A 24,963-nucleotide genomic window follows, 5' to 3' on the forward strand; every position below is an offset into this window, starting at 1 on the left:
AGGAGACATGATGACAAACGACAATCATGTGAGCACAATGACACAGGGCTGGCAGTGATGAGGGCCGGAAATCATGGGAAGTGTAGTGCATGACAATTGACAAGTGAGACACAGGGCAGACAACAGGGGATCTTGACATAATCCCCCGCAAAGGAGCTGGCTTCCAGATGCTCCTAAAAAAAAACCTGAAGGGAATACCCAAAAAAAAAACAATCGTCCAAGGAGTGAGGGGGGTCAGGCAGACCAAAGAGGGTACAAGGGGCAAACAAACAGACCAAGGGAGCACAAGGGGCAAACAGACGGTCCAAAGGGGCACAAGGGGCAGACAGGCAGTCCAAGGGGGCACAAGGGGCAGACAGGCAGTCCAAGGTGGCCACAAGACGAGGACTGGGTCAGGTGGCCTGGGAGCTGGCCACAGAGCAAAGACAGGGTCTGGAGGTCTGGGAGTCAGCCTCAGGACCACAGCCATGGGCCATAGAAGGCTCCGGAGGCAGAGCTGAGGGAGGCACCGCCGAGGAAGGCTCGGGAGGCAGAGCCATGGAAGGCGGAGCCGCGGAAGGTGATACCGTAGAAGGCTCTAGAGGCGGAGCCCTGGAAGGCTCTGGAGGCGGAGCTGTAGGAGGCTCTGGAGGCGGAGCCAAGGGAGGTGGCGCCGTAGGAGGCTCTAGAGGCGGAGCCATGGAAGGCTCTGGAGGCGGAGCCGAGGGAGGTGGCGCCGTATGAGGCTCTAGAGGCAGATACCTGGGAGGCTCTGGAGGCGGAGCCCTGGTAGGCTCGGGAGGCGGAGCCCTGGTAGGCAGAGCCGTGGAAGGCTCAGGAATTGAAGCAATGGGAGGCTCGAGGGGCGGAGCCCTGGGAGGCTCGGGAGGCGGAGCCCTGGGAGGCACGGGAGGCTCGAGAGGCGGAGCCCTGGGAGGCTCGAGAGGCGGAGCCCTGGGAGGCTCGGGTGGCTCAAGAGGCGGAGCCCTGGGAGGCTCGGGAAGCGCTGGCTGGGACGGTCGAGGCTACTGGCGCTGGGACGGTCGAGGCTACTGGCGCTGGGACGGTCGAGGCTACTGGCGCTGGGACGGTCGAGGCTACAGGCATTGGCTGGTTGGCTCGCTGGTCAGACCCGGGATTGAGAGAGGTGGTTCCTCTGAGGCGAATCTCTCCAAGATGAGCTCCACATACTCCTGCCAGGTGTAAGATCCGATCTCCGGCAATTTCCACCAACGGTGTTTTGGTACACCGATCCGGTATATGTTCTTCAATGCCTCGTCATCAAACCCGGTGTGGATCACCACGCCGGAAAAGTAGGAGTACTCACGGATGGATAGAGCCGCCTGGGTCAGTTCTGCGAAGAATGCTGCTAGATCCATTTTTGGTTGATCGTTCTGTGACGTTTGGCAGAGGAGGCAGACAGGGAGTGAGGATCTACGTGCAGGCTTTATTGAACAAGAATGAAAAACAAGACAAACACGAACAAATGAAACATCCACGGTGGGAAAAACTGAAACTAAAACATGGGGGTACACGAACTGGTTAAACACAGGCAAGACAACTACATCCAGACACATCAACGATCGACAGGGGAATGGAGAAACAGCAGGGTTTAAATACACAGGAGACATGATGATGACAAACGACAATCATGTGAGCACAATGACACAGGGCTGGCAGTGATGAGGGCCGGGAATCATGGGAAGTGTAGTGCATGACAATTGACAAGTGAGACACGGGCAGACAACAGGGGATCGTGACACATATTCTGTACATTTGTATTTTGGTTAATTTTTGGGGGTTCATATTTAAAAAATATATATTTAAACGTGAAGCTTAAATTTCTTTTTAAAGTCTGAAAGTTTTGAAGCATTTAGTTTTGGGTTGCATTCTGAAAATAGTTAATAGTAAGGCAAAATCACATATAAACATTTGTGATTGGGTGCAGGTGATGGTCATTGGCGTCAGCTGTTGGGCAGTGGCTTCTTTGGCATGGATAGATGCCCTGAAGTGTGTTCATAATGATTTATATTTTTGAGCCCTACACCCTTCAACCCTTCGAAGCTCTCACTCTGGAGGGCAAACCCCATGAAGGGATTAGGGCATAGGGATGAGCCCTTCGTTATGTAATGCACCCAATGACTACAGTGATGTCGACCCAAAATGGCCGCCCTAAATCAACCATTAGTGAGCCTGCAAGGGTAATTTGTCCCAGCTGGTATGACATAATCAAACATTATTTTGATAATAGGTTATTTTCTGTTGATTAATTCTTTGATTAATCTAATGAGAAAGCCAAATTTAATGTCCTGTATTTTAAAACTTTAATCCACATCTTGCCCAATGTTGTCCTCAAACAATGTGAAAATTGAAGGCAACCAAAAATCTAAATGCAAAATTTTGCTAAATAAATATAAATAGAATAAATATAAATATTTTTTTTGCATTTGGCAGACGCTTTTATTCAAAGCAAATAACAGTACACTTATTACCAGGACAATCCCCCCAGAGCAACCTGGAGTTAAGTGCCTTGCTCAAGGACACAATGGTGGTGGCTGTGGGAATCGAACCAGTGACCCTCTGATTAACAGTTATGTGCTTTAGCCCACTACGCCACCACATGTAAGATTGCAGCTAAACATGGTTCAATTTAGAAATAAATTTGACATTCAACATATCAACAATATTTTATTGTGGCACTATTTTGGGTAACCACATTAAGTAAGTTTATTATCTATTGGCCTATTTAAAGTAGTAGTGACACTTGCAATTTTGGATTATTTTTGCAAAATGGGAACTGAAACTTGCAAGGCTGATTATGTCATATTTACAAATAAAAATAAATCAGTAAAATGTAAGTTATGAGCTGGGGCTAAACATCTCTCAATCACATTAAACTGGAGGAGGAATCTGTAAAAGCACCTGACACCCGTCGCAAAACAATGAGCTTAATAAAGGCTTTATGTAGATCTTGGGTTTTACTTTTTTTTTCTACATAGAAACACGATTTCACTACTGTAACGTGGCGTCACAGATGGAGGTTTGTTATGCTAGAGTGAAGATATTCAACTAATCATGATTCAATATCGATTATTTTCATCATTGATTTTTATCATTTGCACAACCTAGTTGAAACCTCTCTACAATAACGGCAATATTCTTATATTAGCTATGGTGTTTGAGTCCTGTCTATTTTGGCGTGAAACTGTCCGCTATAAAAACAGGTGCACAAACACCCTTTCCTCAGAATTTCTGACTGACAACAAGGAGTGCATTGCTCGTATCTCAAGAACTCTCAGTCTTGTAGTGTGGGAAGGGAACCAAAGTTACGTACGTAAACGAGAGGTTCCATCACGCCACACTTCACAACATAACCATGTATAACCATGTTCAATCATTTTTTGCATTAATTCTGAAATACCCGTTGGGGCTCGCCACGCATTTGCATAATGGGACAGAGGGCAATTTGGTTTGCTGACTGTATGATATGATGTGACGCTCATTATAGGGAAGTGGTTGGCATAATGTGTTTGCTTTGAAAAGGAAAATAACTCTTTTTGAGAATGTGTGAGCATCTCATGCATTTGCAATGAATGCTGTACTCTTTTTTTTGCACTTATTGCATATTTTATTATTTGAGTGCAAGACACATAAACAACTGACATGATGCCCCCCACTCTCCAAGAAGCTTGGAACATCCTGTCTGCCAACAACCAAGAAAAACTGTGTCCAGGTGTACTTAGGGGAATTGGTGCTGTTTTAAAGATGGTCACACCGAATATTGATTTGGAATATTAGAATATTGGCATTATTGTAGAGAGGTTTCAACTAGGTTGTGTAAGAAGACACTCCCATATGTGTTACTACGCAATGTCGAGTGTACAGAGTCATAAGGGGGGACAAGCGACATGCCAAGCATGGGAGCAGGCCGTGCCAGCCTCGCCATTTAAAGCAGCTGGGGCCATTTAACGCTATGACACGCATTGAGGAAGGTGTTCTTTTCCAACTCCTATTCTTTCAGGGGGAAAAGACCCCGCACGGAGACCACATCCTGCCCAGGCTAAGGGGAGGTTAAATGTGGCAAATACGTCACATGGGTTTTCAGGCCTCATGTGGAAGTGGGCATCCGTGCCCAGTCCTCTTGAACCTCCACGTCTGGCCCCTGGACTGGATGTGGAAGATCTAAGTGGTCTACCACCTGCTGTCATAGACATGATCAACCAAGCCAGAGCTCCATCTACCAGGCAACTTTATGCCCCGAAGTGGCACTTGTTCATGAATTGGTGTTCTTCCTGATCTGGAGACCCGCAGAGATAAGCAGTCGGGTCAGTGCTCTCGTTTCTGCAGGAGAGGCTGGTGGGGAGGCTGTCCCTCCACCTTGAAGGTTTATGTAGCCGCTATATCGGCTCACCATGACGATAAACTCTTGAACAAGATCATGTGTGTAAATTCAGTTGCTATTTTGTCGTGTGGAATATACATGAGTAGCTGAAATGTCACATAGCTTCTTCAGGGCAGTACTAAATAAAAACAAAATGCAATTTTTATGATCCTCTTATTATAATTATAAAAGGATAATGCCTGTTATATAACGAATAATGAAATGTTTATGTAACATAGCTGCTGGCGCTGGCAATGACGGAGACTATGACATGAAGATGGAGAACCCAAGTGCAGTTTATTTACATATGTGAAAACCCTAATTCATACATGAAATAAACTAAACATAAATGTGGCTTGACATAAACAACTACATTCACACTCAATACTTGACAAGGGACAATGGCAAACATGAGGGCTTAAATACACAGACATGGATAACAAGACAACCAATGAACAGACAGAAATATACACAAGATAACAAGACTAATATACTAAATCCAATGACAAACTAGAACTGATAATGAGTAACAAGTCAATAAACCAATGAACACAAGACACATGAACATGGAGGGAATCAGGAATCACATGACTAGGGAGCACATGACATGAACAGGAACTAAACTTTTCAAAATAAAAGACATGAAATACATGAACACACATTAAACATGACAGTTTCTTCCAGCCAAAATGGACAAAAATAAGATGCTTTAAATATGACTCTTTATGTGCTCCCTAGACATTTTGATGTATTGTGTTCCCTTCAAATTTCTTTAGTTGGTCTTAAAAATGTCTTTAAAAAGTCTTAAATTTAGCTTCATAAAACCTGCAGTGTGAATCAGACACATGCATCGACAGCTTTTCTTTTGCCTGCTCTTCAAAATAAAATCAGGTGTGCTTCTTCAAACTAGCATCTTTGTGTCTAACAGAATTTTTGGTAATTTGTCACTCCAAGATGCCTTACAGTTTGTGTGGCGGGTGGATGACCAAAATGAATGTGCTAATTTCATTCCCTGTCTGCATTCCAAAACAAACAATTGCCATTTCATCTACAGAATCATCTAGCATACTCCCATGTAAAAAAATTATAATAGAAGAAATAAAGAGACAAAACGTGAAAACATTATCTTGGTGCTGAGCGGATCTGTTACAGGTATGACTGTATATAGTGCTACGCAGACCAGAAATCATGAGAGGCTCGGTGAGAAACATGCCGGCACCCATTTCAATTCACCAGAACCATATTGAAGTTTTCTTATTTGAAATAAAAACACATTTTTCTAACTATTTCTAACATAAATATAATGATTATATTGCATGTGAGCTAATCTGAGTGCAACAAAATTCAGAACTGAACTAGAAAAAGTTCGTCGAGACAAACTTTAAGTTGGCTTGTGAAAGTTTTGACCAATAAGTTTGAAGAAGTTTGAAGTTTAAAGTAGTTTAAAGTTTAAATTAGTTTGAATTTCAAAGTAGTTTAAAGTAGTTTAAAGTTTAAATTAGTTTAAAGTTTAAATTAGTCTGAATTTTAAAGTAGTTTGAAGTTTGAATTAGTTTAAAGTTTTAAATAGTTTAAAGTAGTTTGAAGTTTAAAGTATAGTTTGAAGTAATTTAAAGTTGCTAGGGTGTTTCTAGTGGGAAAGAAAGAGATAAGATTATTGTAAGAACAGCTAATGTGGGCCGCGTGTTGTCACAGTAACCAGGTGAAGGAAATGAGGAAATTAAATTGCTACATTTTGAGACACAATTGCTCTGTTCCCTCTAAGATGGACAAAACAGCATATTCGACAAGGGTTAAAAAAAATCTTATACACAATCAAAATTAATCTATTACACTCACACAGAGTTTTTGAGTTTAGAGTTTATAAGTGTATGAATTCATGAGTTTATAAGTATACGAGTTTATAAGTTTGAGTTTATAAGTTTGAGTTTATAAGTTTAAATATAAGTCTAAAAGTTCAGAGTTTATTAATTTAAGAGTTTGTAAGTGTATCAATTCATGAGTTTAATGAAAGTTTATGTTTAAATGAAGTACATTTAGTAGTTTGAAGTTAAAATTAGTTTAAAGTTTAAATTAGTTTAAATTAGTTTGAAGTGTAAAGTAAATTTTATTTTACTTTAATTTTAATTTAAAAATAAATTATTATGAGTTTAATAGTTTAAGTGTCATAGATGAGTATTTTGGGTGGTTGCTATGGTGTTGCTAGGGTGTTCTAAGGTATTTTGGGTGGTTGCTAGGGTGTTCTGGGTGGTTGCTAGGGTGTTGTAAGGTATTTTGGGTGGTTGCTAGGGTGTTCTGGGTGGTTGTTTGTCAGTTGCTAGGGTGTTCTGAGTGGTTGCTATGTGCACACACACACACACACACACACACTAATGCACATAAACACACACACACACACTCACACACACATACATGCTCACTAACTGTCACACACACACACACACACACTAATGCACATAAACACACACACACACACTAACTCGCTCACACACTTACACACTCACACACACATACATGCTCACTAACTGTCACACACACACACACACACACACTAATGCACATAAACACACACACACACACTAACTCGCTCACACACTTACACACTCACACACACATACATGCTCACTAACTGTCACACACACACACTAACTAGCTCACACACTCGCTCACACACACACACACACACACACACTAACTAGCTCACACACTCGCTCACACACTCACACACACACATACATGCTCACTAACTCGCTCACACACGCTCACACACACACACACACTAACTTACACACTCAGTGTTTGAGTTTAGAGTTTATAAGTTTGTTCATTTGAGTTTAAGAGTTCATAAGTGTATGAATTTATGAGTTTATTAGTGTACAAGTTTGAGTTTAGAAACAAGAGGATTTTAACAAAATTAGTTTGAAGTTTAAATTAGTTTGAAGTTTGAATTTAGTTTAAAGTAGATAGATAGATAGATAGATAGATAGATAGATAGATAGATAGATAGATAGATAGATAGATAGATAGATAGATAGATAGATAGATAGATAGATAAGTGTCATAGATAGATGAGTTTATTAGTTTAAATGAGTCTCAATGGCTCATATAGTATATAGAATGGCAGTTTGATTTAGTCTCTGGTTTCAAGGGATTTAGATTTGAATTTTTGGCAGTTGAGGAGTTTGAAAATCTGAACATTCCGCAATGTTAAGTCAATGGGAGTTTTTTCCGAGTTTGATCGTCATTTTTAGGAAAACCATAAGTCCGATCAGTTAGAAAAGATATTGCATACCGAGTCAGAACAGTTTGAGTGTCTGAGCCGAGTTTGGAGTATGTGGAGTTAAAGCTCTAGGAGGAGTTCGAGTTGTAAATTTTTGACAGAATAATAATAATAAGTTTAAATAGGATTTCAGTAAGTTGGCTCTTACAAGCCAACTTAACTATTAGTATATTTCATCAGTTTTAATTGAGTGGACCAGCTGTGCCAGTGCCACTCTGGCCCTTATGTGGCCTCGCCCTTGATACTAATCACAGTGACACTAATACCGCGGAGGCAACTCTCAGCTCTTAAACATAACCAAACACATTCTGGATTGATCAAGCTAAACATTTTAGTAAACTTTGAGGTAAAACTACATTAAACGTACTATTGCAACATCATATTTCAACCAAATCATCATTTGCACTCGGATGTAGAAGCCATTAAATCTAGAAAAAAATTGGAAGAGCTTGAACTTATAGTATACTTGTGGCTAATTGTATATGTAAAATATAGTTTAACAGCTTCATGTTCACACTGAGTTTCCCTTTTGTTCTTTTTCAGTACTGATTTCAAACATCCAGTCTGGACACACTAAAGGTGATTGCATTTGATTCATATATATATATTTATCATTTTCACTTAGGGGTGTACTCACTTTTGTTGCCAGCGGTTTAGACATTAATGGCTTTGTGTTGAGTTATTTTGAGGGGACAGCAAATGTATACTTATACAAGCTGTACACTCACTACTTTACATTGTAGCAAAGTGTCATATCTTCAGTGTTGTCACATGAAAAGATATAATCAAATATTTACAAAAATGTGAGGGGTGTACTCATTTTGTGAGATTTTTGTGAGCAAGTATATATTGTATTCTCTCTAAAGATTTAGACCCAGAGTGACACTAACTGTAAAGCCAGACAGTTTAGTGTTCACTGGAGAGACAGTGACTCTGAAATGTGCGATAGTGTCTCAGTACAGAGACTGGAGATATCAGTGGTATAAAAACAACTCTTCAGTGTCTGGCTCTGAGCATCACACTGTAAACAGAGACGCTTTTACTATCAGAGGAGCTGCTGAATCTGATCAGGATCAGTATTGGTGTAGAGGAGAGAGAGATGAAAGACCTTCATCCTCACAGGACAGTAATCATGTGATTCTCTCTGTTAAAGGCGAGTAATTACTGTGATAAAGACTCAGAGATGAGCAGGTGACCTCCTCAACTCCTTAATGTTTCTTGTTCTCGTGCAGGATCAAAGCCAAAATCTGAACTCACATCAAATATTAAAGGAGATGCACTGAATTGTTTATAAAAATAATATATCAAACATTCATTTTGTTGAATATTCTACTGAATTGCAAAATGATGTCACTATTGTGATTATTTTTACAATGTATTTTATGTTTTTATGATGTTGTTTGATTAAAATACGGTGTAATTGTGTTTGTACAGAGCAAACTAAAGCTGTTTTGACATTGAAGCCTGAAAATCAGATGTTCAGAGGAGAAACAGTCACTTTCAGATGTGACATACAGGGTGGAGGAGACATTGAGTGGACATACAGCTGGATTGTAAAGAGTACCAACAACAGTTATAGAAACTCTGTCAATCAATGCAAAAAACAGGAGTGTAAAATCAGCAGTGTTAAACTTACACACAGTGGTAAATACACCTGCAGAGGAAGTTCAAGAGATGGACAAAACTCAAAGATCAGTAATGCTGTTAAACTGACTGTTTTAAGTGAGTTTCTATGTTTATTTGTTCATTATTATCAGTATAAACAGCAAAAGTCAAACATTAATTTAACATTTACGGAAGCATTAATGTTATTAATGAAAGAGCTGTCAATTTCAGATTGGGAAGCAGTTTTAAGTGTTTCTCCACAGAAGTGGGTGACTGAAGGAGACTCTGTGACTCTGATCTGTGGGGTTAAAAACTCCTCTTCATCTTGGAAATTCAGCTGGTACAAAGATGATGATGTGTTTAATTATAAACTCCTGTCAGACAGCAGCAGAGGAGCTGGAGGAAACTACACTCTCAGTTCTGCTGCTGTAAATCACACAGGAGTTTATAAGTGCAGAGGAGAGAGAGGAGAACCAGTGTATAACACAGAGTACAGCAACATACAGCTAATATGGGTCACTGGTGAGTTTTACTTATTTATAGAAAATCTTTTTCAATATATAAAAAGAAGTGTCAAGCTGTGTTCAAGCTGTGATGTGTTTCTCAGGTGTCTCTCCTTCAGTCTCTCTGATCATCAGTCCCAACAGATCTCAACACTTCACATCTGCCTCTCTCTCTCTGAGCTGTGAGGATCAGAGTAACTCTACTGGATGGACAGTGAGAACATACAAAGGCAGATTAAGTGTTTGTTCACTTTCACACCAGGCATCACAAACAGGATCTACATGTAGAATCAGTCACATCTACAAAAATGACACTGGAGTGTACTGGTGTCGCTCTGAATCTGGAGAGAAGAGTAATCCTGTCAATATCACTGTACACAGTGAGTCTACAACTCTGTATTTGTTCATTTCACTGGTAGTTTACAATCAGTGAATGGTTGGGATAGCAAAGAATGTATTAATGATACAATTCTTGTTTTGTTTGAACTATATCAGCAAATGATTAATGGTGATTGGTATAAGACCTGTATGAGACTTAAGCCTATGGACCAGAATGCCATAGAAACTTGTGGGCTCTTTTACTTAGTCAGTAATCAATAATAATATACTATACCAGCCGCACATCAAAAAGTTGAAAACTATTTAGAAAACTGTAGGAAATGCATAGCAATGAGCATTGCACAACAAGCCAACATTGCATGAGTTAACAACACTGGCATATTCTACAGTTTTTGATATAATCTTACTATTTGCATTACAGTAAGCACACATTTCCTCTGTTCTGTAGATGGTGATGTGATTCTGGAGAATCCTGTTGATCCTGTGACTGAAGGAGATTCTCTGACTCTACACTGTTTACATCGATATTCAAAGCTCCTCAAACGTCACAGCTTATTTCTATAAAGATGAATCCCTCCTCCAGAATCAGACTACAGGAGAGATGATCATCCCCACTGTCTCAAAGTCACATGAGGGTTTCTACTACTGTAAACACACAGAGGGAGGAAAGTCACCCAAGAGCTGGATCTCAGTCAGAGGTGAGACTGTACTGAAGAACTATAAACACTATTCAAATGTTTAGTATAATTTGCAGCACATTTTTAAATGTATACATGTGTGTATATTTTTCAGCCTCAAAACCTCTGTCTCATGGCCTGATAACTGGAGTGACTGTAGGACTGAGTGTCACGCCTTTGATCATTTTCATACTGATCCCGCTGTGGTGCTACAAAAACAACAAAGGTTCATTTTCTGCCCTCTTAGAATTCAGTGACAATTTATTAATACATTTGCTATCTTCATTATCGAAGTCTTATGAATAAGAATGTTTTCATGTCATTTAAAAAAACATGTATGCAGACAGTATATTCATATTCAGACCCCTTTATTCCTCATAACTTTCATGTGAACACTGTTTTTGACTAGGTGGAGGATCTTTGTCTCCCTCTACTGTCAATCAACAGCAGAATATCAGTCAGAGATCAGAGCAGGACCAAAGTGAAAGTGTATATACGGCACTGCACTCCGGTCAGTCTCAAATCTTTTTACAATGCTTGTAAACAGTGTCTAGTGCAGTGAGAAACAAATCTGAATAATGTATTAATCTATGATTGGCTTTAGTTGTCTTAATATATTAGGCTGGGACCTGAGAAAGTGTTTTACCACTGTTAAACTTACACACATCAACTTTAGTTAACAAGATGGATCTCAATTTTAAAATAAAAACTCCTCCAAAGTTTAAAACTACTTTTGTGTAACTAATATGTAATTTTGCAATAGGTCTTTAGTTTCATTTAATTATCAAAAAATAACAAAATTGTTATAAGTAACTGTAATTGTATTTTGTATGTTACTATCAAAATAAATATTTTGCTTAGTGATTCATTTTTTTATACACTCTTTTTGTCAAAATTAATTTGTAATTCTTTAATTAATAAGATTTAAATATCTGATGAATGGTCTCTTGTTTATTTATTTATTTTTTAATTTCAGGCACTGATCACATTTATGATTCTGTTCATACAACAATGAATGCATACACAAGCACAGGTAACTTCATGATCTCATCTAAAGTATTTCATCATGTCATGATATTGTAATCCAGTCAAACAGCTCTTTTATAAAAACCTGTAATGTAATAGAGATCAATACATTTTTTTAGCTGTCAATGAGGCGGAGCCAAGTGATGTCATGTATTCACAGGCCAACAAGGAGAAAAAGAGGCTAAAGAGCAAAGGTACAAAAGACTAAAAGAGTAAATCCAAACAGAAACGGGAAAAGTCTTACTCATTTTATTTTTCATTTTCATTGTAGGCTCAGTAATGCTGAGACTGAACTGATCTAAGAAGGATGTAAAGAAAAATAAAGGAGACAAAGGTATGTAATTACAAAACATCTCTGCTAAGCCTGTCTGCTTCATTTTATAGTCAGATTAATGAGTCAAGTCATTTTTATTTCTATAGCGCTTTACACAACACGTATCATTTCAAAGCAGCTTTACAGAAATTAATGCTGATAGGATTTTATTTTATTTCTCATTACTGATCATCATAGTTGTCATAGAACAAAGTGTACAACTGTAGTTGCTGACATGTCATAATGAAAACTAATATTTAATAAAACAGAAGCAGTAGTGGTGTCATGATCAGTTGAAAAGGATCCAGTGAAAACAGCATCTACAAGCATCATTAAGAATTAAAATAAATATGCATTTTTAAATAAGCCTTTTGAATTTATTTTTATGTTTTCAGGTGCTGTTTGTGGATCAAGTGATGTGACCTACACTCAGATTAAATAAAAGACCAGAGGAGAAACGTGCAAACAAGCAAATGAATAAAAGCTTGCAATTTGTATGCTAATGATATTACATATTGCTGTGCATCTTCCATAATCTAGGCTTTTAAGTCTTAAAAAAGTCTAAACCGTATAAAATGCTTCTGATGTAATAAATTCAGCTTTACACAGCTTATTTTTAATGTAGATTATTGTCTATAGCTTAATGCTAAACCAAGCTTATTGTTTCTCTATATACAGAACATACAGTGGATTCAAAATATTGTTAATTTGCAAAGTCAGCAAATTGAAGTGGCCTCTAATTTTAAAAGCTTGAAGTTTATGTAACTAATTGTCAAGCCTTTATGTGCTCAGAGTTCCCCTTCTGTCACTCGACGTTGTGTCGAATGAAGTGACACAGGGGGTCTTCCTGGGATGCCTAATGTACCTCTGAACTTGAGAAAAGGCCAATGTGAAATTGGCAGACAGAATTTGCATGCCCCGCCCCCGGACATACGGGTATAAAGGGGAGCGGGCGAGCGTCTGTCAGTCAGATTTTTTCTTCGGAGCCGAGCGGTTGTGCAACAGCAAAGCTGAGTTCACCACTGTTCCACTCACCTCTACTGGCGATAAGCACTGCTGTTGGATCTACGGGACATTTCCAGCTGGCTTTCTCTCTCTCTGCCCCCCAGTCCATGCCCCTGGGGTCTTCGACAGCGCTTTCATTGCCTGAAAGAGTGTTTCTCTTCCTAAAAGAGTTTATTTTCTCTAAAAGAGCAATACACAGCAGCCGTTAAATGTCCTTTTCAGGACGCGTCTTTTTCAAGATGCCCTTCCGCCTCTTGTGTAGTTCCTGGGTGCGGTCGATATCTCTCCAAGACTAACGGCAACAGACGCTGCTTTGTGTGCCTGGGCAGCGATCACACTGCGAGGACATGACCATGTCAGCGTTGCGGTCGCAGCTTGCCTTTCTCAGGGTGAATGCCACTTCAGCCACCCCCCAAGTTGTTCCTTCTTCCCACGGGATTGAGGATGACCCGGCTAGCGATGAAGGCAATTTTGGGATGACAACGGGCTTGGTTTCACTGGGTAGAGCATGGGCTTGGACTGGAACCCTCCGTCCTCCCCACAGCCCTTGCGGCTTGATGACTGGTACCTCGGCTCTGGACGCCGCTCCCACATTCTCAATAAAAGAGTGATGTCATCTGGCCAGTGTGCACCATTCTCACGGCACCCCGGCCCCAAAACTCTACAGTCCCAGCTGCCTGGACGCAGCTCTCTCGCCTTCAGACCCGCGACTGCTCAGCCCCGGCAGGCCAGCTCTGACGAGTTTCGAAGATGCCTAAGCGCTTTGAGTCTTTTCTCAGCACCCAAACCTCGGGACGCTCTTCTGCCTCCCCCTGCAGTGAAGCCTAGCACGGTAGGTCAAAAGCAATCGTCCCATTAGTGCTCCTCGCGCAGAGTTTGGACGTGTGGCTTTCGCTGCCCAACCCGTCGTGTTGGTTGGCCAGGACCATCCGACTCGGCTACGCGATTCAGTTTGCCTGGCTCCCGCCTCGTTTCAGCGGTATTCTCTCCACTTCCGCATGCAGCAAAAAAGCCAGCGCTTTACAGGCAGATATCACGACTCTGCTTCTCAAGGACGCAATAGAGCGCGCCCCTCTAGCCGAGATGAAGAAGGGTTTCTACAGCCATTATACCCAGAAAAGGTGGTGGGTTGTGACAAATCTTGGACCTGCGAGTTCTCAACCGGCGGCACATGCTCCCCCGTCACCATGGTCGTGAACCAGGTCGTGAACCTGCAAGCCTCAACCTGGGCCCAGCTCTCAGCCCCAGCGTCAATCACCTCGCAGGCGGCGCACGTCCCCCCCCCCCCCTCCCATCTCCAGGACCAGGAGGAACAACTTTCATTGCTGTGTCCGTTACGTGCTTTGCGTATCTACTTGGACCGCACGCAGAGCTTTAGACGTTCTGAGCAGCTCTCAGCTGCTTTGGCGGATGGCCAAACAGAGATTAGGTCACTGGGTCGTTGACGCCATCTCATTGGCCTACCAGACCCAGGCCGTGCCCGCCACCTTGCGGGTCCAAGCACACACGACAAGAAGTGTGGCATCCTCGTGGGCACTGGCCAACGGCACCTCCCTAGCAGACATCTTCAGAGCAGCGGGCTGGGCAACACCCAATATATTCGCCAGATTTTACAATCTCAAAGTTGAGTCGGTCTCGTCCCGTGTTTTGTCAGGTCCGAGCTGGTAGAACTCAGGAACGCGGCACAACCGACCAGGTTTTCCGCTTGCACACAGTGCCCTTCATCAAGTACGATCCAGTGTGCCTTCTATCTCAGTTTAGCCACTAAGCGTCGCTCCCTGGATGTTCTCCTCCCTAGCCTTCTGGCTGGCGAATTCAGCGGAGCAATTCGCATCCAGACCCACTACGAGCCACAGGTTCTCTGTACTGGGGTTGGTGCTAAGATAGCCCCAGCCACTTCACAACCTATGTGAGAGACATAGAGAGAGAAAAGGCCGTGGCTGCCGGGCTTGCTCCCATATTAGTCATGTAGCACCTGTTCCCCCCTCAGGGGTGCTAGGAACCTAAGGTCTGTATATGACATCTCCTTTGGGGGCGTTGGGGAGGGCTATGTGCAGCAGACACAGTTGGCTCATGCACGCAGCAGCCTGCTTGCACCTGTCTCGACAGTTCACGTAACACGGCTAGTGCGTGCTGTTTTTGGATGGGACCCCTTGTATCACTTCATTCGACACAACATTGAGTGAGTGACAGAAAGGGAACGTCATGGTTACTGTCGTAACCTCCGTTCCCTGAGTGAGGGAACAAGACGTTGTGTCCTCCTGCCACAGTACTAGACCTACCACTGTAAACAGCCATGCCTTACTCTCGGCTCCTCAGTGCAAAAACCTGACTGACAGACGCTCGCCCGCTACCCTTTATACCCATATGTCTGGGGGCGGAGCGTGCAATTTCTGTTTGCCAATTTCACATTAGCCTTCTCTCAAGTTCAGAGGTACATTAGGCGTCCCAGGAAGACCCCTTGTGTCACTTCATTCGACACAATGACTCATTCCCTCCCTCAAGGAATGGAGGTTACGATAGTATCCATGATGTTTTTGCATTATAATCTTTGACTCTCTGAATATTTTTTTTAAATGTGTGCCCTCATGTTTATATGGCCATACATTTTTCAGTAAATTTTTGTATATTTTCAAAAGCAGACAACATTTTTTTTATTTATTGACATGGCTCAAATAAAGTGTGTGTGTGTGTGTGTGTGTGTGCACACGCACACACAGTGTATATAGATATAAAAGGTAAAGTAAAATCTAAAGAGAGTAACAAAAAATTATAAAAGAGTTACTGCTTTGCAGAAGCAAAATTAAAGGCATCGTTCACCAAACAAATGAAAACTGTCAACATTTACTCACTCTTGTCGTGTATAACTGTCAAACTCCAGAAAGCAAATAAATGTACCACAGAAGTCAAATACACCTAAAGCCACAGGATGCTTTAATATGAGGAACATACAGAACTGTCAGCGTTATTCACTAAAAAGCTTGTAAAGTCTACAAATCTGGTAAATGTTAGACACATCTTAGTTGACATCTTTATTGGTTCTTGTGCAGGGCTGTAGCTGATGGGATGAAAGGTGGTAACAATTCTAGGGACCTACATGTCCAGGTTAAAATTTTTTACACTTTATATGAAAGGGGCTCAGAGCATTATACAGTAAGTCAGCCCAGAATTCCTTGCTACGGCACGGTCTCATCAGCATGGCAAATTGTATGATTTGAGATTCTTCTCTTTATTTATGCAATTGTCTCACTCAAATGTATTATTTTGCTATGTTTTTAATGTTTTCATTTTACTATATCTTTTAGTAATTTTGTTTGAAAACCAGATATGACAAGTTTGTGAAAATTGTAATGCTCTGTTGAAAACAAAGCATCAATGTAACCCTTGGGATTTATTAAAAGGCCTGTATGGTATGGACTTCATTATTTCACTTTAGTATATGAATAATTTATGCTGGGATTCTGATGAATGATTTGTTAAATGACAAAATTATGCACATCTTGGAGCAACATAGCTATAGGCCTACAGTACAACAATGAAACTAAATTACTTCCATGCTTCTTTTTTTAAAGATTATTAACTTACAAAAAACATGCAATGAATCCTGAAAGAAAACTATATTATACTTATTTTCTGTAGAAGCATAATTATATGTTATTGCATCACAATACCATGAGCATATATGATTTGAGTTCATGGATGTTGTTATGACACCACAGCAGCTGTCATTACTGGATGACCTGAACAGCATGTGGCAGAGATTAATAGGCTTTTAAAGTATCCCTCGATCAGTTTGAGCTTTGGCCAACACTGAACAAGATGATCGAAACCACCATCAAGCATATTCTTGTTTGAGCAGTCTCACCAGATACAAAACTTTTATCTGCAGAAATGTGTTCTTTAAATCCAGAAGGGAAGCATGATTTTTTTAAATTGTATGATTTCCACATGCAAGGATCATGGAAAAAAATAAAAACACACCTCATGTCAAATACCAGCAACTTTATGCCAAATTGAAACAGACAGCTCTATACTAGTTTTTTAAACTAGGCTTACCTTAGTGAATTGGGGCAAAGAACATAGCTTTGAACGCAGTTCATGTAATACCCAGTAAATTGAGCCCCCAAAAAACATTTTTTGCACCGTCTACAAATCAGAGACCTCCAAAGATATTTCAAAGCAGCCACCAAAGCGGTCTTCAGCTTCAAAATGTGCGGTGCTACTTAAAAAGCTCAGTGTTTAAGGGACTTCGATCAAAGATTTGTGACCACATGTTAAAACCAGTCGTGGAGTAACTGCCAAAAAAGGTCTATATCCCAGTTTTACATTGAGTCACACCAGACTAACATGCATCATTTCATGAAGTTTTATTTTAGCAGCCTTTAAGACACGACAAGAGTAACTTCTCCACTAGAAACGGTTTCCCCACTAGAGGTGGTCTTGATATGAACAGCCCTTCCTGTAAGGGAAAGTGGATGTAAATGAGGGGGCGGATTAAGGTTCAGAATTCTAAAGCCATAAAATTGTGAAGTACTCACGTCGCCTGCTGCAGCTTTGCTCACAGGAGACGGTGAAAGAGGGATTGCATACTGCTGTACTACAGTGGATGAACACCTGAGCAAGAGGATTAGCCATAGCATTCATTACACAATGCAATATTAAGGGTTTTGACATGTTAGAAAGGTTAGTGATCGTACGGTTTCCTGCAGAGGTGCTAGTGATGCTGGATCCACAAATGTGAACATCTTCACAATGAAGCGCTTGTAGTGGGTTGGGAACTGGAGACCAGAGGAACCATCCACAGGAACCAGAGTGGTAAGGTAACGGTCATCTTGGTAAGGGCATCTAGAAGGCGTGGACAGTCAGGGCTAGCTCAAAATAGACAGACTAAAATACTTGGGAACACAAGTATTCTCAGCGTAGTCTTAACTTCCTCCCTACATCTGAAACTTATTGCAGCACCTCATGTTATTGCCTCCATATGCCAAATCTCTTGTCATTATTTTCCCTCATTTGGAAATAGTTTCAGATAAAGACATCCACTAAATTAATGTCTAAAATGTAAAGCGGAGATACTCGCCCATTAACTAAAAGGTCCCACTGAGGTAGGCTGAGGGGATCAGGGGTTGAGGTTGCCCAGCAACGTCCCAGGGTCAGGACAATATTGGGGTCGGTCCTCTCCAAAATGTGCACCTCAACATACACCGGTTCTCGCAGGACTTTTGTGACTGGGTAATCGGAGTCACTGTAGTAGGAAGTGTATGCTGCATCCTCTGCAGAAGGACATTTAATTAACCCCACTGGCACTTTGAGAAAGCCATCTAGAAGACCAATACATTACCTTGAGCACATCCTTTAGTGACACATTGTCCATTCCCCAGTCTAAGCTCCACTCTGAGGGGTCCAGGAGCAGCTACAGGTGGAGGTGGTGGAACAGTATTGACCTCCACAACAAGAGCCTGAACAGCAGTGCCAGAATACCTACACTGGAAGAGAAGCCTAGACAACAAACAGTCAGCTTGTAGCAGGCATCAAAGGTTTGAATCAAGCTAAAGCGTAGATCACTTACTCAAAATGACTGTCCCTTGTGATGGAGCCAAGTGGTCCAATCCCCACTTCATAGGATGAAGTCATTCTGTTCTCATACACCACAAATCCATTGTCCTCCTGCAATAAAACATGCTAAAAAGCCACTCCTTTCTAATTAAAGGACAAGGTCACCAATACCCACCATCATGCTTGTGCCACAAGCTGTGACAGGGAACTGGTAAATGGCAAAGGAAGGTGTGGAGCCAACTGGAGCACAAGGTGGGTCATTTCCACCCAACAGACGGACCGTATCCAGACTTAGTTGAGGCAGCGTAACATCTCTAGCCACAACAACCACAAACTGTCCATCTCTAATACATTGGACGGTCACTGTAACAAGGTACGGAGCAAGTTACCTCAAAGAAAGTTCTCACAAACATGACCAGCTGGACTGGTTCAACACCCTTACCTGCTTTCCCATAGTAACACTGCTGTCCATTAAAGCAGCAGTTTATAGCTTCACACTCTGCAGCACTGACACCAGGTTGTCCACATTGGATCTGCTCATAATCAGCTACAATACACTTGTCAAGAGGCTCTGCCTGCACCACTGGCTGCTTGGGTGGAAATGCCTGAGAAAACTGGGGAGTTTGCTGTTGCAAAGCCTGTTGAGGTAAAAACTGCTGATCACTTGGCTGGAACACAAGAGCTTGTTTCTGGGCTGGAGTCGATCCTTGTTGTCGTTTTTGCTGTTGGACAGACTGTGGTGGCAAAAACTGCTGATCACTTGGCTGGAACACAAGAGCTTGTTTCTGGGCTGGAGTCGATCCTTGTTGTCTATACTGTGGTGGCAAAAACTGCTGATCACTTGGCTGGAACACAAGAGCTTGTTTCTTGGCTGGAGTCGATCCTTGTTGTCGTTTTTGCTGTTGGACAGACTGTGGTGGCAAAAACTGCTGATCACTTGGCTGGAACACAAGAGCTTGTTTCTTGGCTGGAGTCGATCCTTGTTGTCTATACTGTGGTGGCAAAAACTGCTGATCACTTGGCTGGAACACAAGAGCTTGTTTCTGGAATGGAGTCGATCCTTGTTGTCGTTTTTGCTGTTGGACAGACTGTGGTGGCAAAAACTGCTGATCACTTGGCTGGAACACAAGAGCTTGAGGATTCTTGGCTAGGATTCCCCCTTGTTGATTTTGTTGGAAGACTGAAGCTTGAGGCACCTGGGGCAGATTACTCCACTGTGGAACAGCATGACAGAATACACAAAACCACAAACATACTGCCAGAAGGTAACATTTACCCATATTGTTTATCATTGCTCCACAAATGATCACACCATTTAAGAGGATCCTATTTACCCTTTTTATATGGGATAGATCTTAGCTTATTAACTATGGCCCCTCTCCATTCATTAACAATCATGGTTCTCCAGACTTGCACAAAAGGGAGCTTACAAGGTGATTCATATTGGCACTCAAGAGTTAACTTTCTTTCATTGGTGATTTTTGAAAAGTTCTTGGATTTGTCATAATGAAAAGCTCTGGGCCTAATTCAACTAAAACAATGTTCTTTAGCTTACAAAGTTTTTTCCTTTTTGTATATGTTCCCCAAACTGCCTTTAACATTTTCCTTTTGCATGCTGCAAAAGTGTTGATGTCTGTGAAATAGTGAAATGTGGTCTTATAAAATCACCGGTCATTGTAGCTTCATAACTTTTTGAACAATGTTGTAAATGCTTGTTATTTGCCTTGCTAACATTAAATTCAATTTCTTAAATATAGACCCTAATTATCAAAATTATTTGAATGTTGTGCAGATTGATTTATTACTTTTACACAATCACTGCTTTGTTCAACTTGGGTCACCTGGGGCTTATTAGCAATTTAAGTTTATCTACATTTGTTCTATTAAATGTTTTTTTATTTTATGATCTCCTTTTTTTTATCCCAGCCAACCCATCTGTTGAACACAACCTTACTATTCATCTTGGTACAACAATACTAATGCCAACAAGGATAGCCAGGATCCTGGGAGTGGTGTTTGATGACCAGCTAAACTTCACTACATATCTCCTCAATTGCCCGGTCACTTAGGTTTGTGCTGTACAACATCAGGAATATCAGACCCTTCCTTGTTGGCTTTTATCTAAATTTGTAGTATATAATTTAATTTAAATTCATTTGTAAGTCACTGGTAAATTACAATGTATGTGTGGCCCCTTGATTTGCAGTGTTTTAACAAATTCATCAGTGGTTAGAGTCACAAGCTTTCCACTGACCCAGTGGGGACTGTTTGGAGGTAGCAGATACACAAGTCCCCTGTGGCCAATCCTGACAAGACAAAGATCTTGATTGCAACAAATTCCACCTTGTTGCCAGAGATATTGTGGAGTGCAGGGGTGTAAAGTAATAGAGTAATTGTAATTACCTACCATACTTCAGTATTATTTTGGGGAATTTGGATCAAGTGCAATTTAAACTCAATACTAGTACTTTTGCGTAATAATAATTCCCAAACAAATTGTAAATTTTTCTTTGTACAATTTTTTTTTTCTCCTTTTCTCCCCAATTTGGAATGCCCAATTCCCAGTGCACTCTTAAGTCATCGTGGTGTTGCAGTGACTCGCCTCAGTCCGAATCTCAGTTGCCTCCTCATCTGAGACCATCAACCTGCGCATCTTATCACATGGCTCGTTGAGCGCGTTACCGCTGAGACATAGCGCATCTGGAAGCTTCACGCCATCCATGCACAACTTGCCACCTGCCCCACTGAGAGCTAACCCCATTATAGTGACCACGAAGAGGTTACCCCATGTGACTCTGCCCTCCCTAGCATCCAGGCCAGTTTGGTTGCTTTTCGAGATCTTGCTGGAGATGCTCCGCACACACTGGGATGCGAACTCGCAAGCTTCCAGGGGTGGTAGTCAGTGTCTTTACTCGCTCAATCTACCCAGGCCCCTACTTCGTACAATTTTATTTAGTCTTGAAAAGTAACATTTTAGCAGATAGATTTCATCCTTCTTTTCACTTCATTTGACAAACGGCACAATAGACCGGAAGTTCGTAATTTCTCATTGAGAGTCGTACAAGGGCTGTGTAGTGTTGTAAAATTTGGTGTTGTAAAGAGTGGTGGTGGTGTAGTGGACATTGGTTCAAGCCCCACAGCCACAACCATTGTGTCCTTGAGCAAGTCACTTAACTCCAGGTTGCTACGGGGGCGATTGTCCCTGTAATAAGTGCACTGTAAGTCGCTTTGGATAAAAGTGTCTGCCAAATGCATAAATGTAGTGAAGTTAATTAACTCCAGATGGTGTTTTTCTATCTCTGCATTATCTCTTGACTCCAGTCTTATGAATCTGTTCTCCAAAAAAAAATTTATTCACTGATTCATTCAATGACCATTTTTGTAAATCACACTTTCGCACTAGTATCTGTGAGTCATTAAACAAATGTATTTTATTTGAGCTTTTCATACAACACTTAATTGCTGTAACATTAGAAAGGAATTCACAAGAGTTGGATATAGGTGCAGCAAAATAGTATTTAATAAAGTAAACAAAGTACAGATTAACAGGGTAAACACAGGAACAAAAGAATTATCCACAATGGGAAAAACATGGGAACAGATAAAACATCTACCATAGGAACGGGTCAATGAACTGGAGGTCAAAACATATAACAACTGACAAGGACTGAACAGGGCAAAGACTAATAAGTTAATGAAACACAGGTGAGGATATTCAAGGACAGCTGGCAGTGATGAGGGCAGGGAATTATGGGAAGTGTAGTCCATGAGGAACAGATGACAGGGGAGAAACACAAGGCAAACAACACTGAATCATGACAGAACCCCCCCTGTGAGGCTGGTTGGGGAGGCAGGGCCAAGATGGAGCCGGAGACCAAGGATACCCGAGCAGAACAGGGAGAAGGCCGAGAGACCAGGGGGACCAGAGCAGATTGGGTGGATGGCCGAGTGTCCAAGGAGACCAGAGCAGATCTGGTGGACAGCCATGAGACTAGGGAGACAAGAGGAAACCGGGTGGATGGCCGAGAGACCAAGGAGACCATAGCAGATCAGGCAGATGGCCAGGAGACCAAGGGGCCAAAGCATATCAGGTGGATTCTCAGGAGACCAAGAAGCCCAGAGCAGATCAGGCGAACGGTCAGGAGACCCAGGAGACCAAGTATATCAGGCGGACAGTCAGGAGACCCAGAAGACCAGAGCAGATCAGGTGGATAGTCAGAAGACCCAGGAGGTCAGAGAATATTAGGTGGATGGCCAGGAGACCTTCTCAGGATGGGGACTGAATCAGGAGGCCTGGTTGGTGGCCACAGGGCTGAAACAGGGTCAGGAGGCCTGGGTGGCATCCACAGGGTTGAGATAGGGTTAGGAGGCCTGGGAGGTGGCCACAGACTAGAGACTGGAGCCGGGTACTTAAATCAAAAATAGGACAACATTTTTTACACTAAAAAAATCATATAAAAAATCATTGTGTTTTGAAGAAGTATGCATGTTTGATATGGCGTAAAAGGTGAGTAAATGATGATAGAATTATAATTTTGTATGAACTGTTCCTTCAGCACAAGGGCTTTGTCACATTAATTTAATAACGTAATTTGAAAGCAGATCTTAAAGAACACCGAAAAGTGAGATGCTGATTTTTGTCTTTTTTCTAAATGAAACATTAAACTGTAAATACACATTTTCATCTCATTCACCATTCAATATGGGACAGACTTAAATTTTTCTGTATTAAATGAATGTAAGGTCTGTTAAACCAAGCAACAATAATAAACAACTAAGTGCAACATAATACCTTCAAGTCATGAATCCTGAGAATATCAGCAAGTTCATCAGAAGTCTTTCCTGTTTTGATGCCTTCTGATGATTTATTAAAGTCATCAGGTGGAGGCTGTGGCGGTCAAGTTCTGCATAGAGCGTGTTTGCAAGATTCTGGTTTGTATTGCAATAAAACTCAGTACAGACCTTAAATGGAGTGACAAGAAAGACACATTTCATTCACAATAGATTGAAAAGACACTAATGAGGAAAGCCCGCCACTCAGTGTTGCCAAATTCTTCCAATGGAAAGTAGCTAAAACCTGTTCAAAAAGCCGCTAAATGTCACTAGATGACGTCATGCATTAATTGGCATATTCATGAAGTCATCACGTCTATTTGCATTCTGCCTTGTGCCAGCCCTTTACATCTGTTTGCTTCTCTCCTACATTCTGTGCTCACATAATGTATTTTAATACAGCCGAAATCCCAATAAAGCTGTTCTCGTGTACATATTTGTTCTGTTTCTGTTGTCAGACATTGAAACGAGTATGAAATAGTGACTGAAACGCCATCCATTAAGACTACATGTTAACCAGTAGTCACGTCCAAGCAATGTCCAGAGGTTTCCATTTGTCCAAACTCACAAATATCCGCAGTGTTTTCCTACTGGTTCACATAATTTCAATGGATATCAAACAGTCACACATTTTTTCTCCACAACACGCTACGATATGGTCAAAAACTGTGTGCTTCCCTAATCGCCAAGGCACCTGACTTCCATTACCCAGGTGCTCCTTTTATCCTTGGTTACATTCCCACCAGTGGCGAATTCTCAGGGCCAGCAAAGCCATCCACCCCATCCTGCCTTCAGAATTTCTACAGGATCCCTCAACAGTGCAAATGAATGAGCATCTAAAGTCAGGTTGTCAGATTCATCAGCAAATCAGATTTATTTATTTGTTCTGTGTGGGTGTGATCTTTAGGATATGTCCCGGTCGAGGCATTCTAGCTGGCCTTGAGTGACGCAATCACGCTTTAAGTGACGTACGTAATTTGAAAGCAAAGAGCGTGAGATCAAGCTGTCTGAGGAGTCGACTGTCACTGCTGGTTGTCACGTTCCCGTTGTCTGCCCTGTGTTCTGTGTCACTAGTCTATTGTCTAAACTACACTTCCCAGGATCCCCGGCCCTAATCACTGCCAGCCCTGTGTCATTGTGCTCACCTGATTGTAGTTTGTCTTCATCATGTCTCCAGTGTATTTAAACCCTGTTTGTTCTCCATTCCCCTGTCGATCGTTGAATGTTAGTGAATGATGTTTGTGGATGCCTGTCTCCGTGCTATTCCTGGTCTGTGTTCCCTGCCCGAGTTCGTTGTTCATGTTATTTTCCCCATTGAGGGTTTTCCTTTGTTTATTTGTTTGTTCAGTTAATAAAAGTAAACTGCATTTGGATCCGCACCTTCTCGTCTGCCTATCACTCCTGCATTCATAACACTGGTATTGCCGTTGAGAAAGAGATCCTTATGGTTTTAAAAACAAGAGATG

General features: G+C 41.5%; 1 pseudogene; it reads left to right on the forward strand.

Moving 5' to 3' along the window:
- Positions 1 to 1,502: 1,502 nt before the first annotated feature.
- On the forward strand, positions 1,503 to 12,835 carry LOC127648167 (Fc receptor-like protein 5; annotated as a pseudogene).
- The last annotated feature ends 12,128 nt before the right edge of the window (positions 12,836 to 24,963 follow it).

Source organism: Xyrauchen texanus, chromosome 8, assembly GCF_025860055.1.
Source record: "Xyrauchen texanus isolate HMW12.3.18 chromosome 8, RBS_HiC_50CHRs, whole genome shotgun sequence".
In the NCBI taxonomy this organism is placed as follows: Eukaryota; Metazoa; Chordata; class Actinopteri; order Cypriniformes; family Catostomidae; genus Xyrauchen; species Xyrauchen texanus.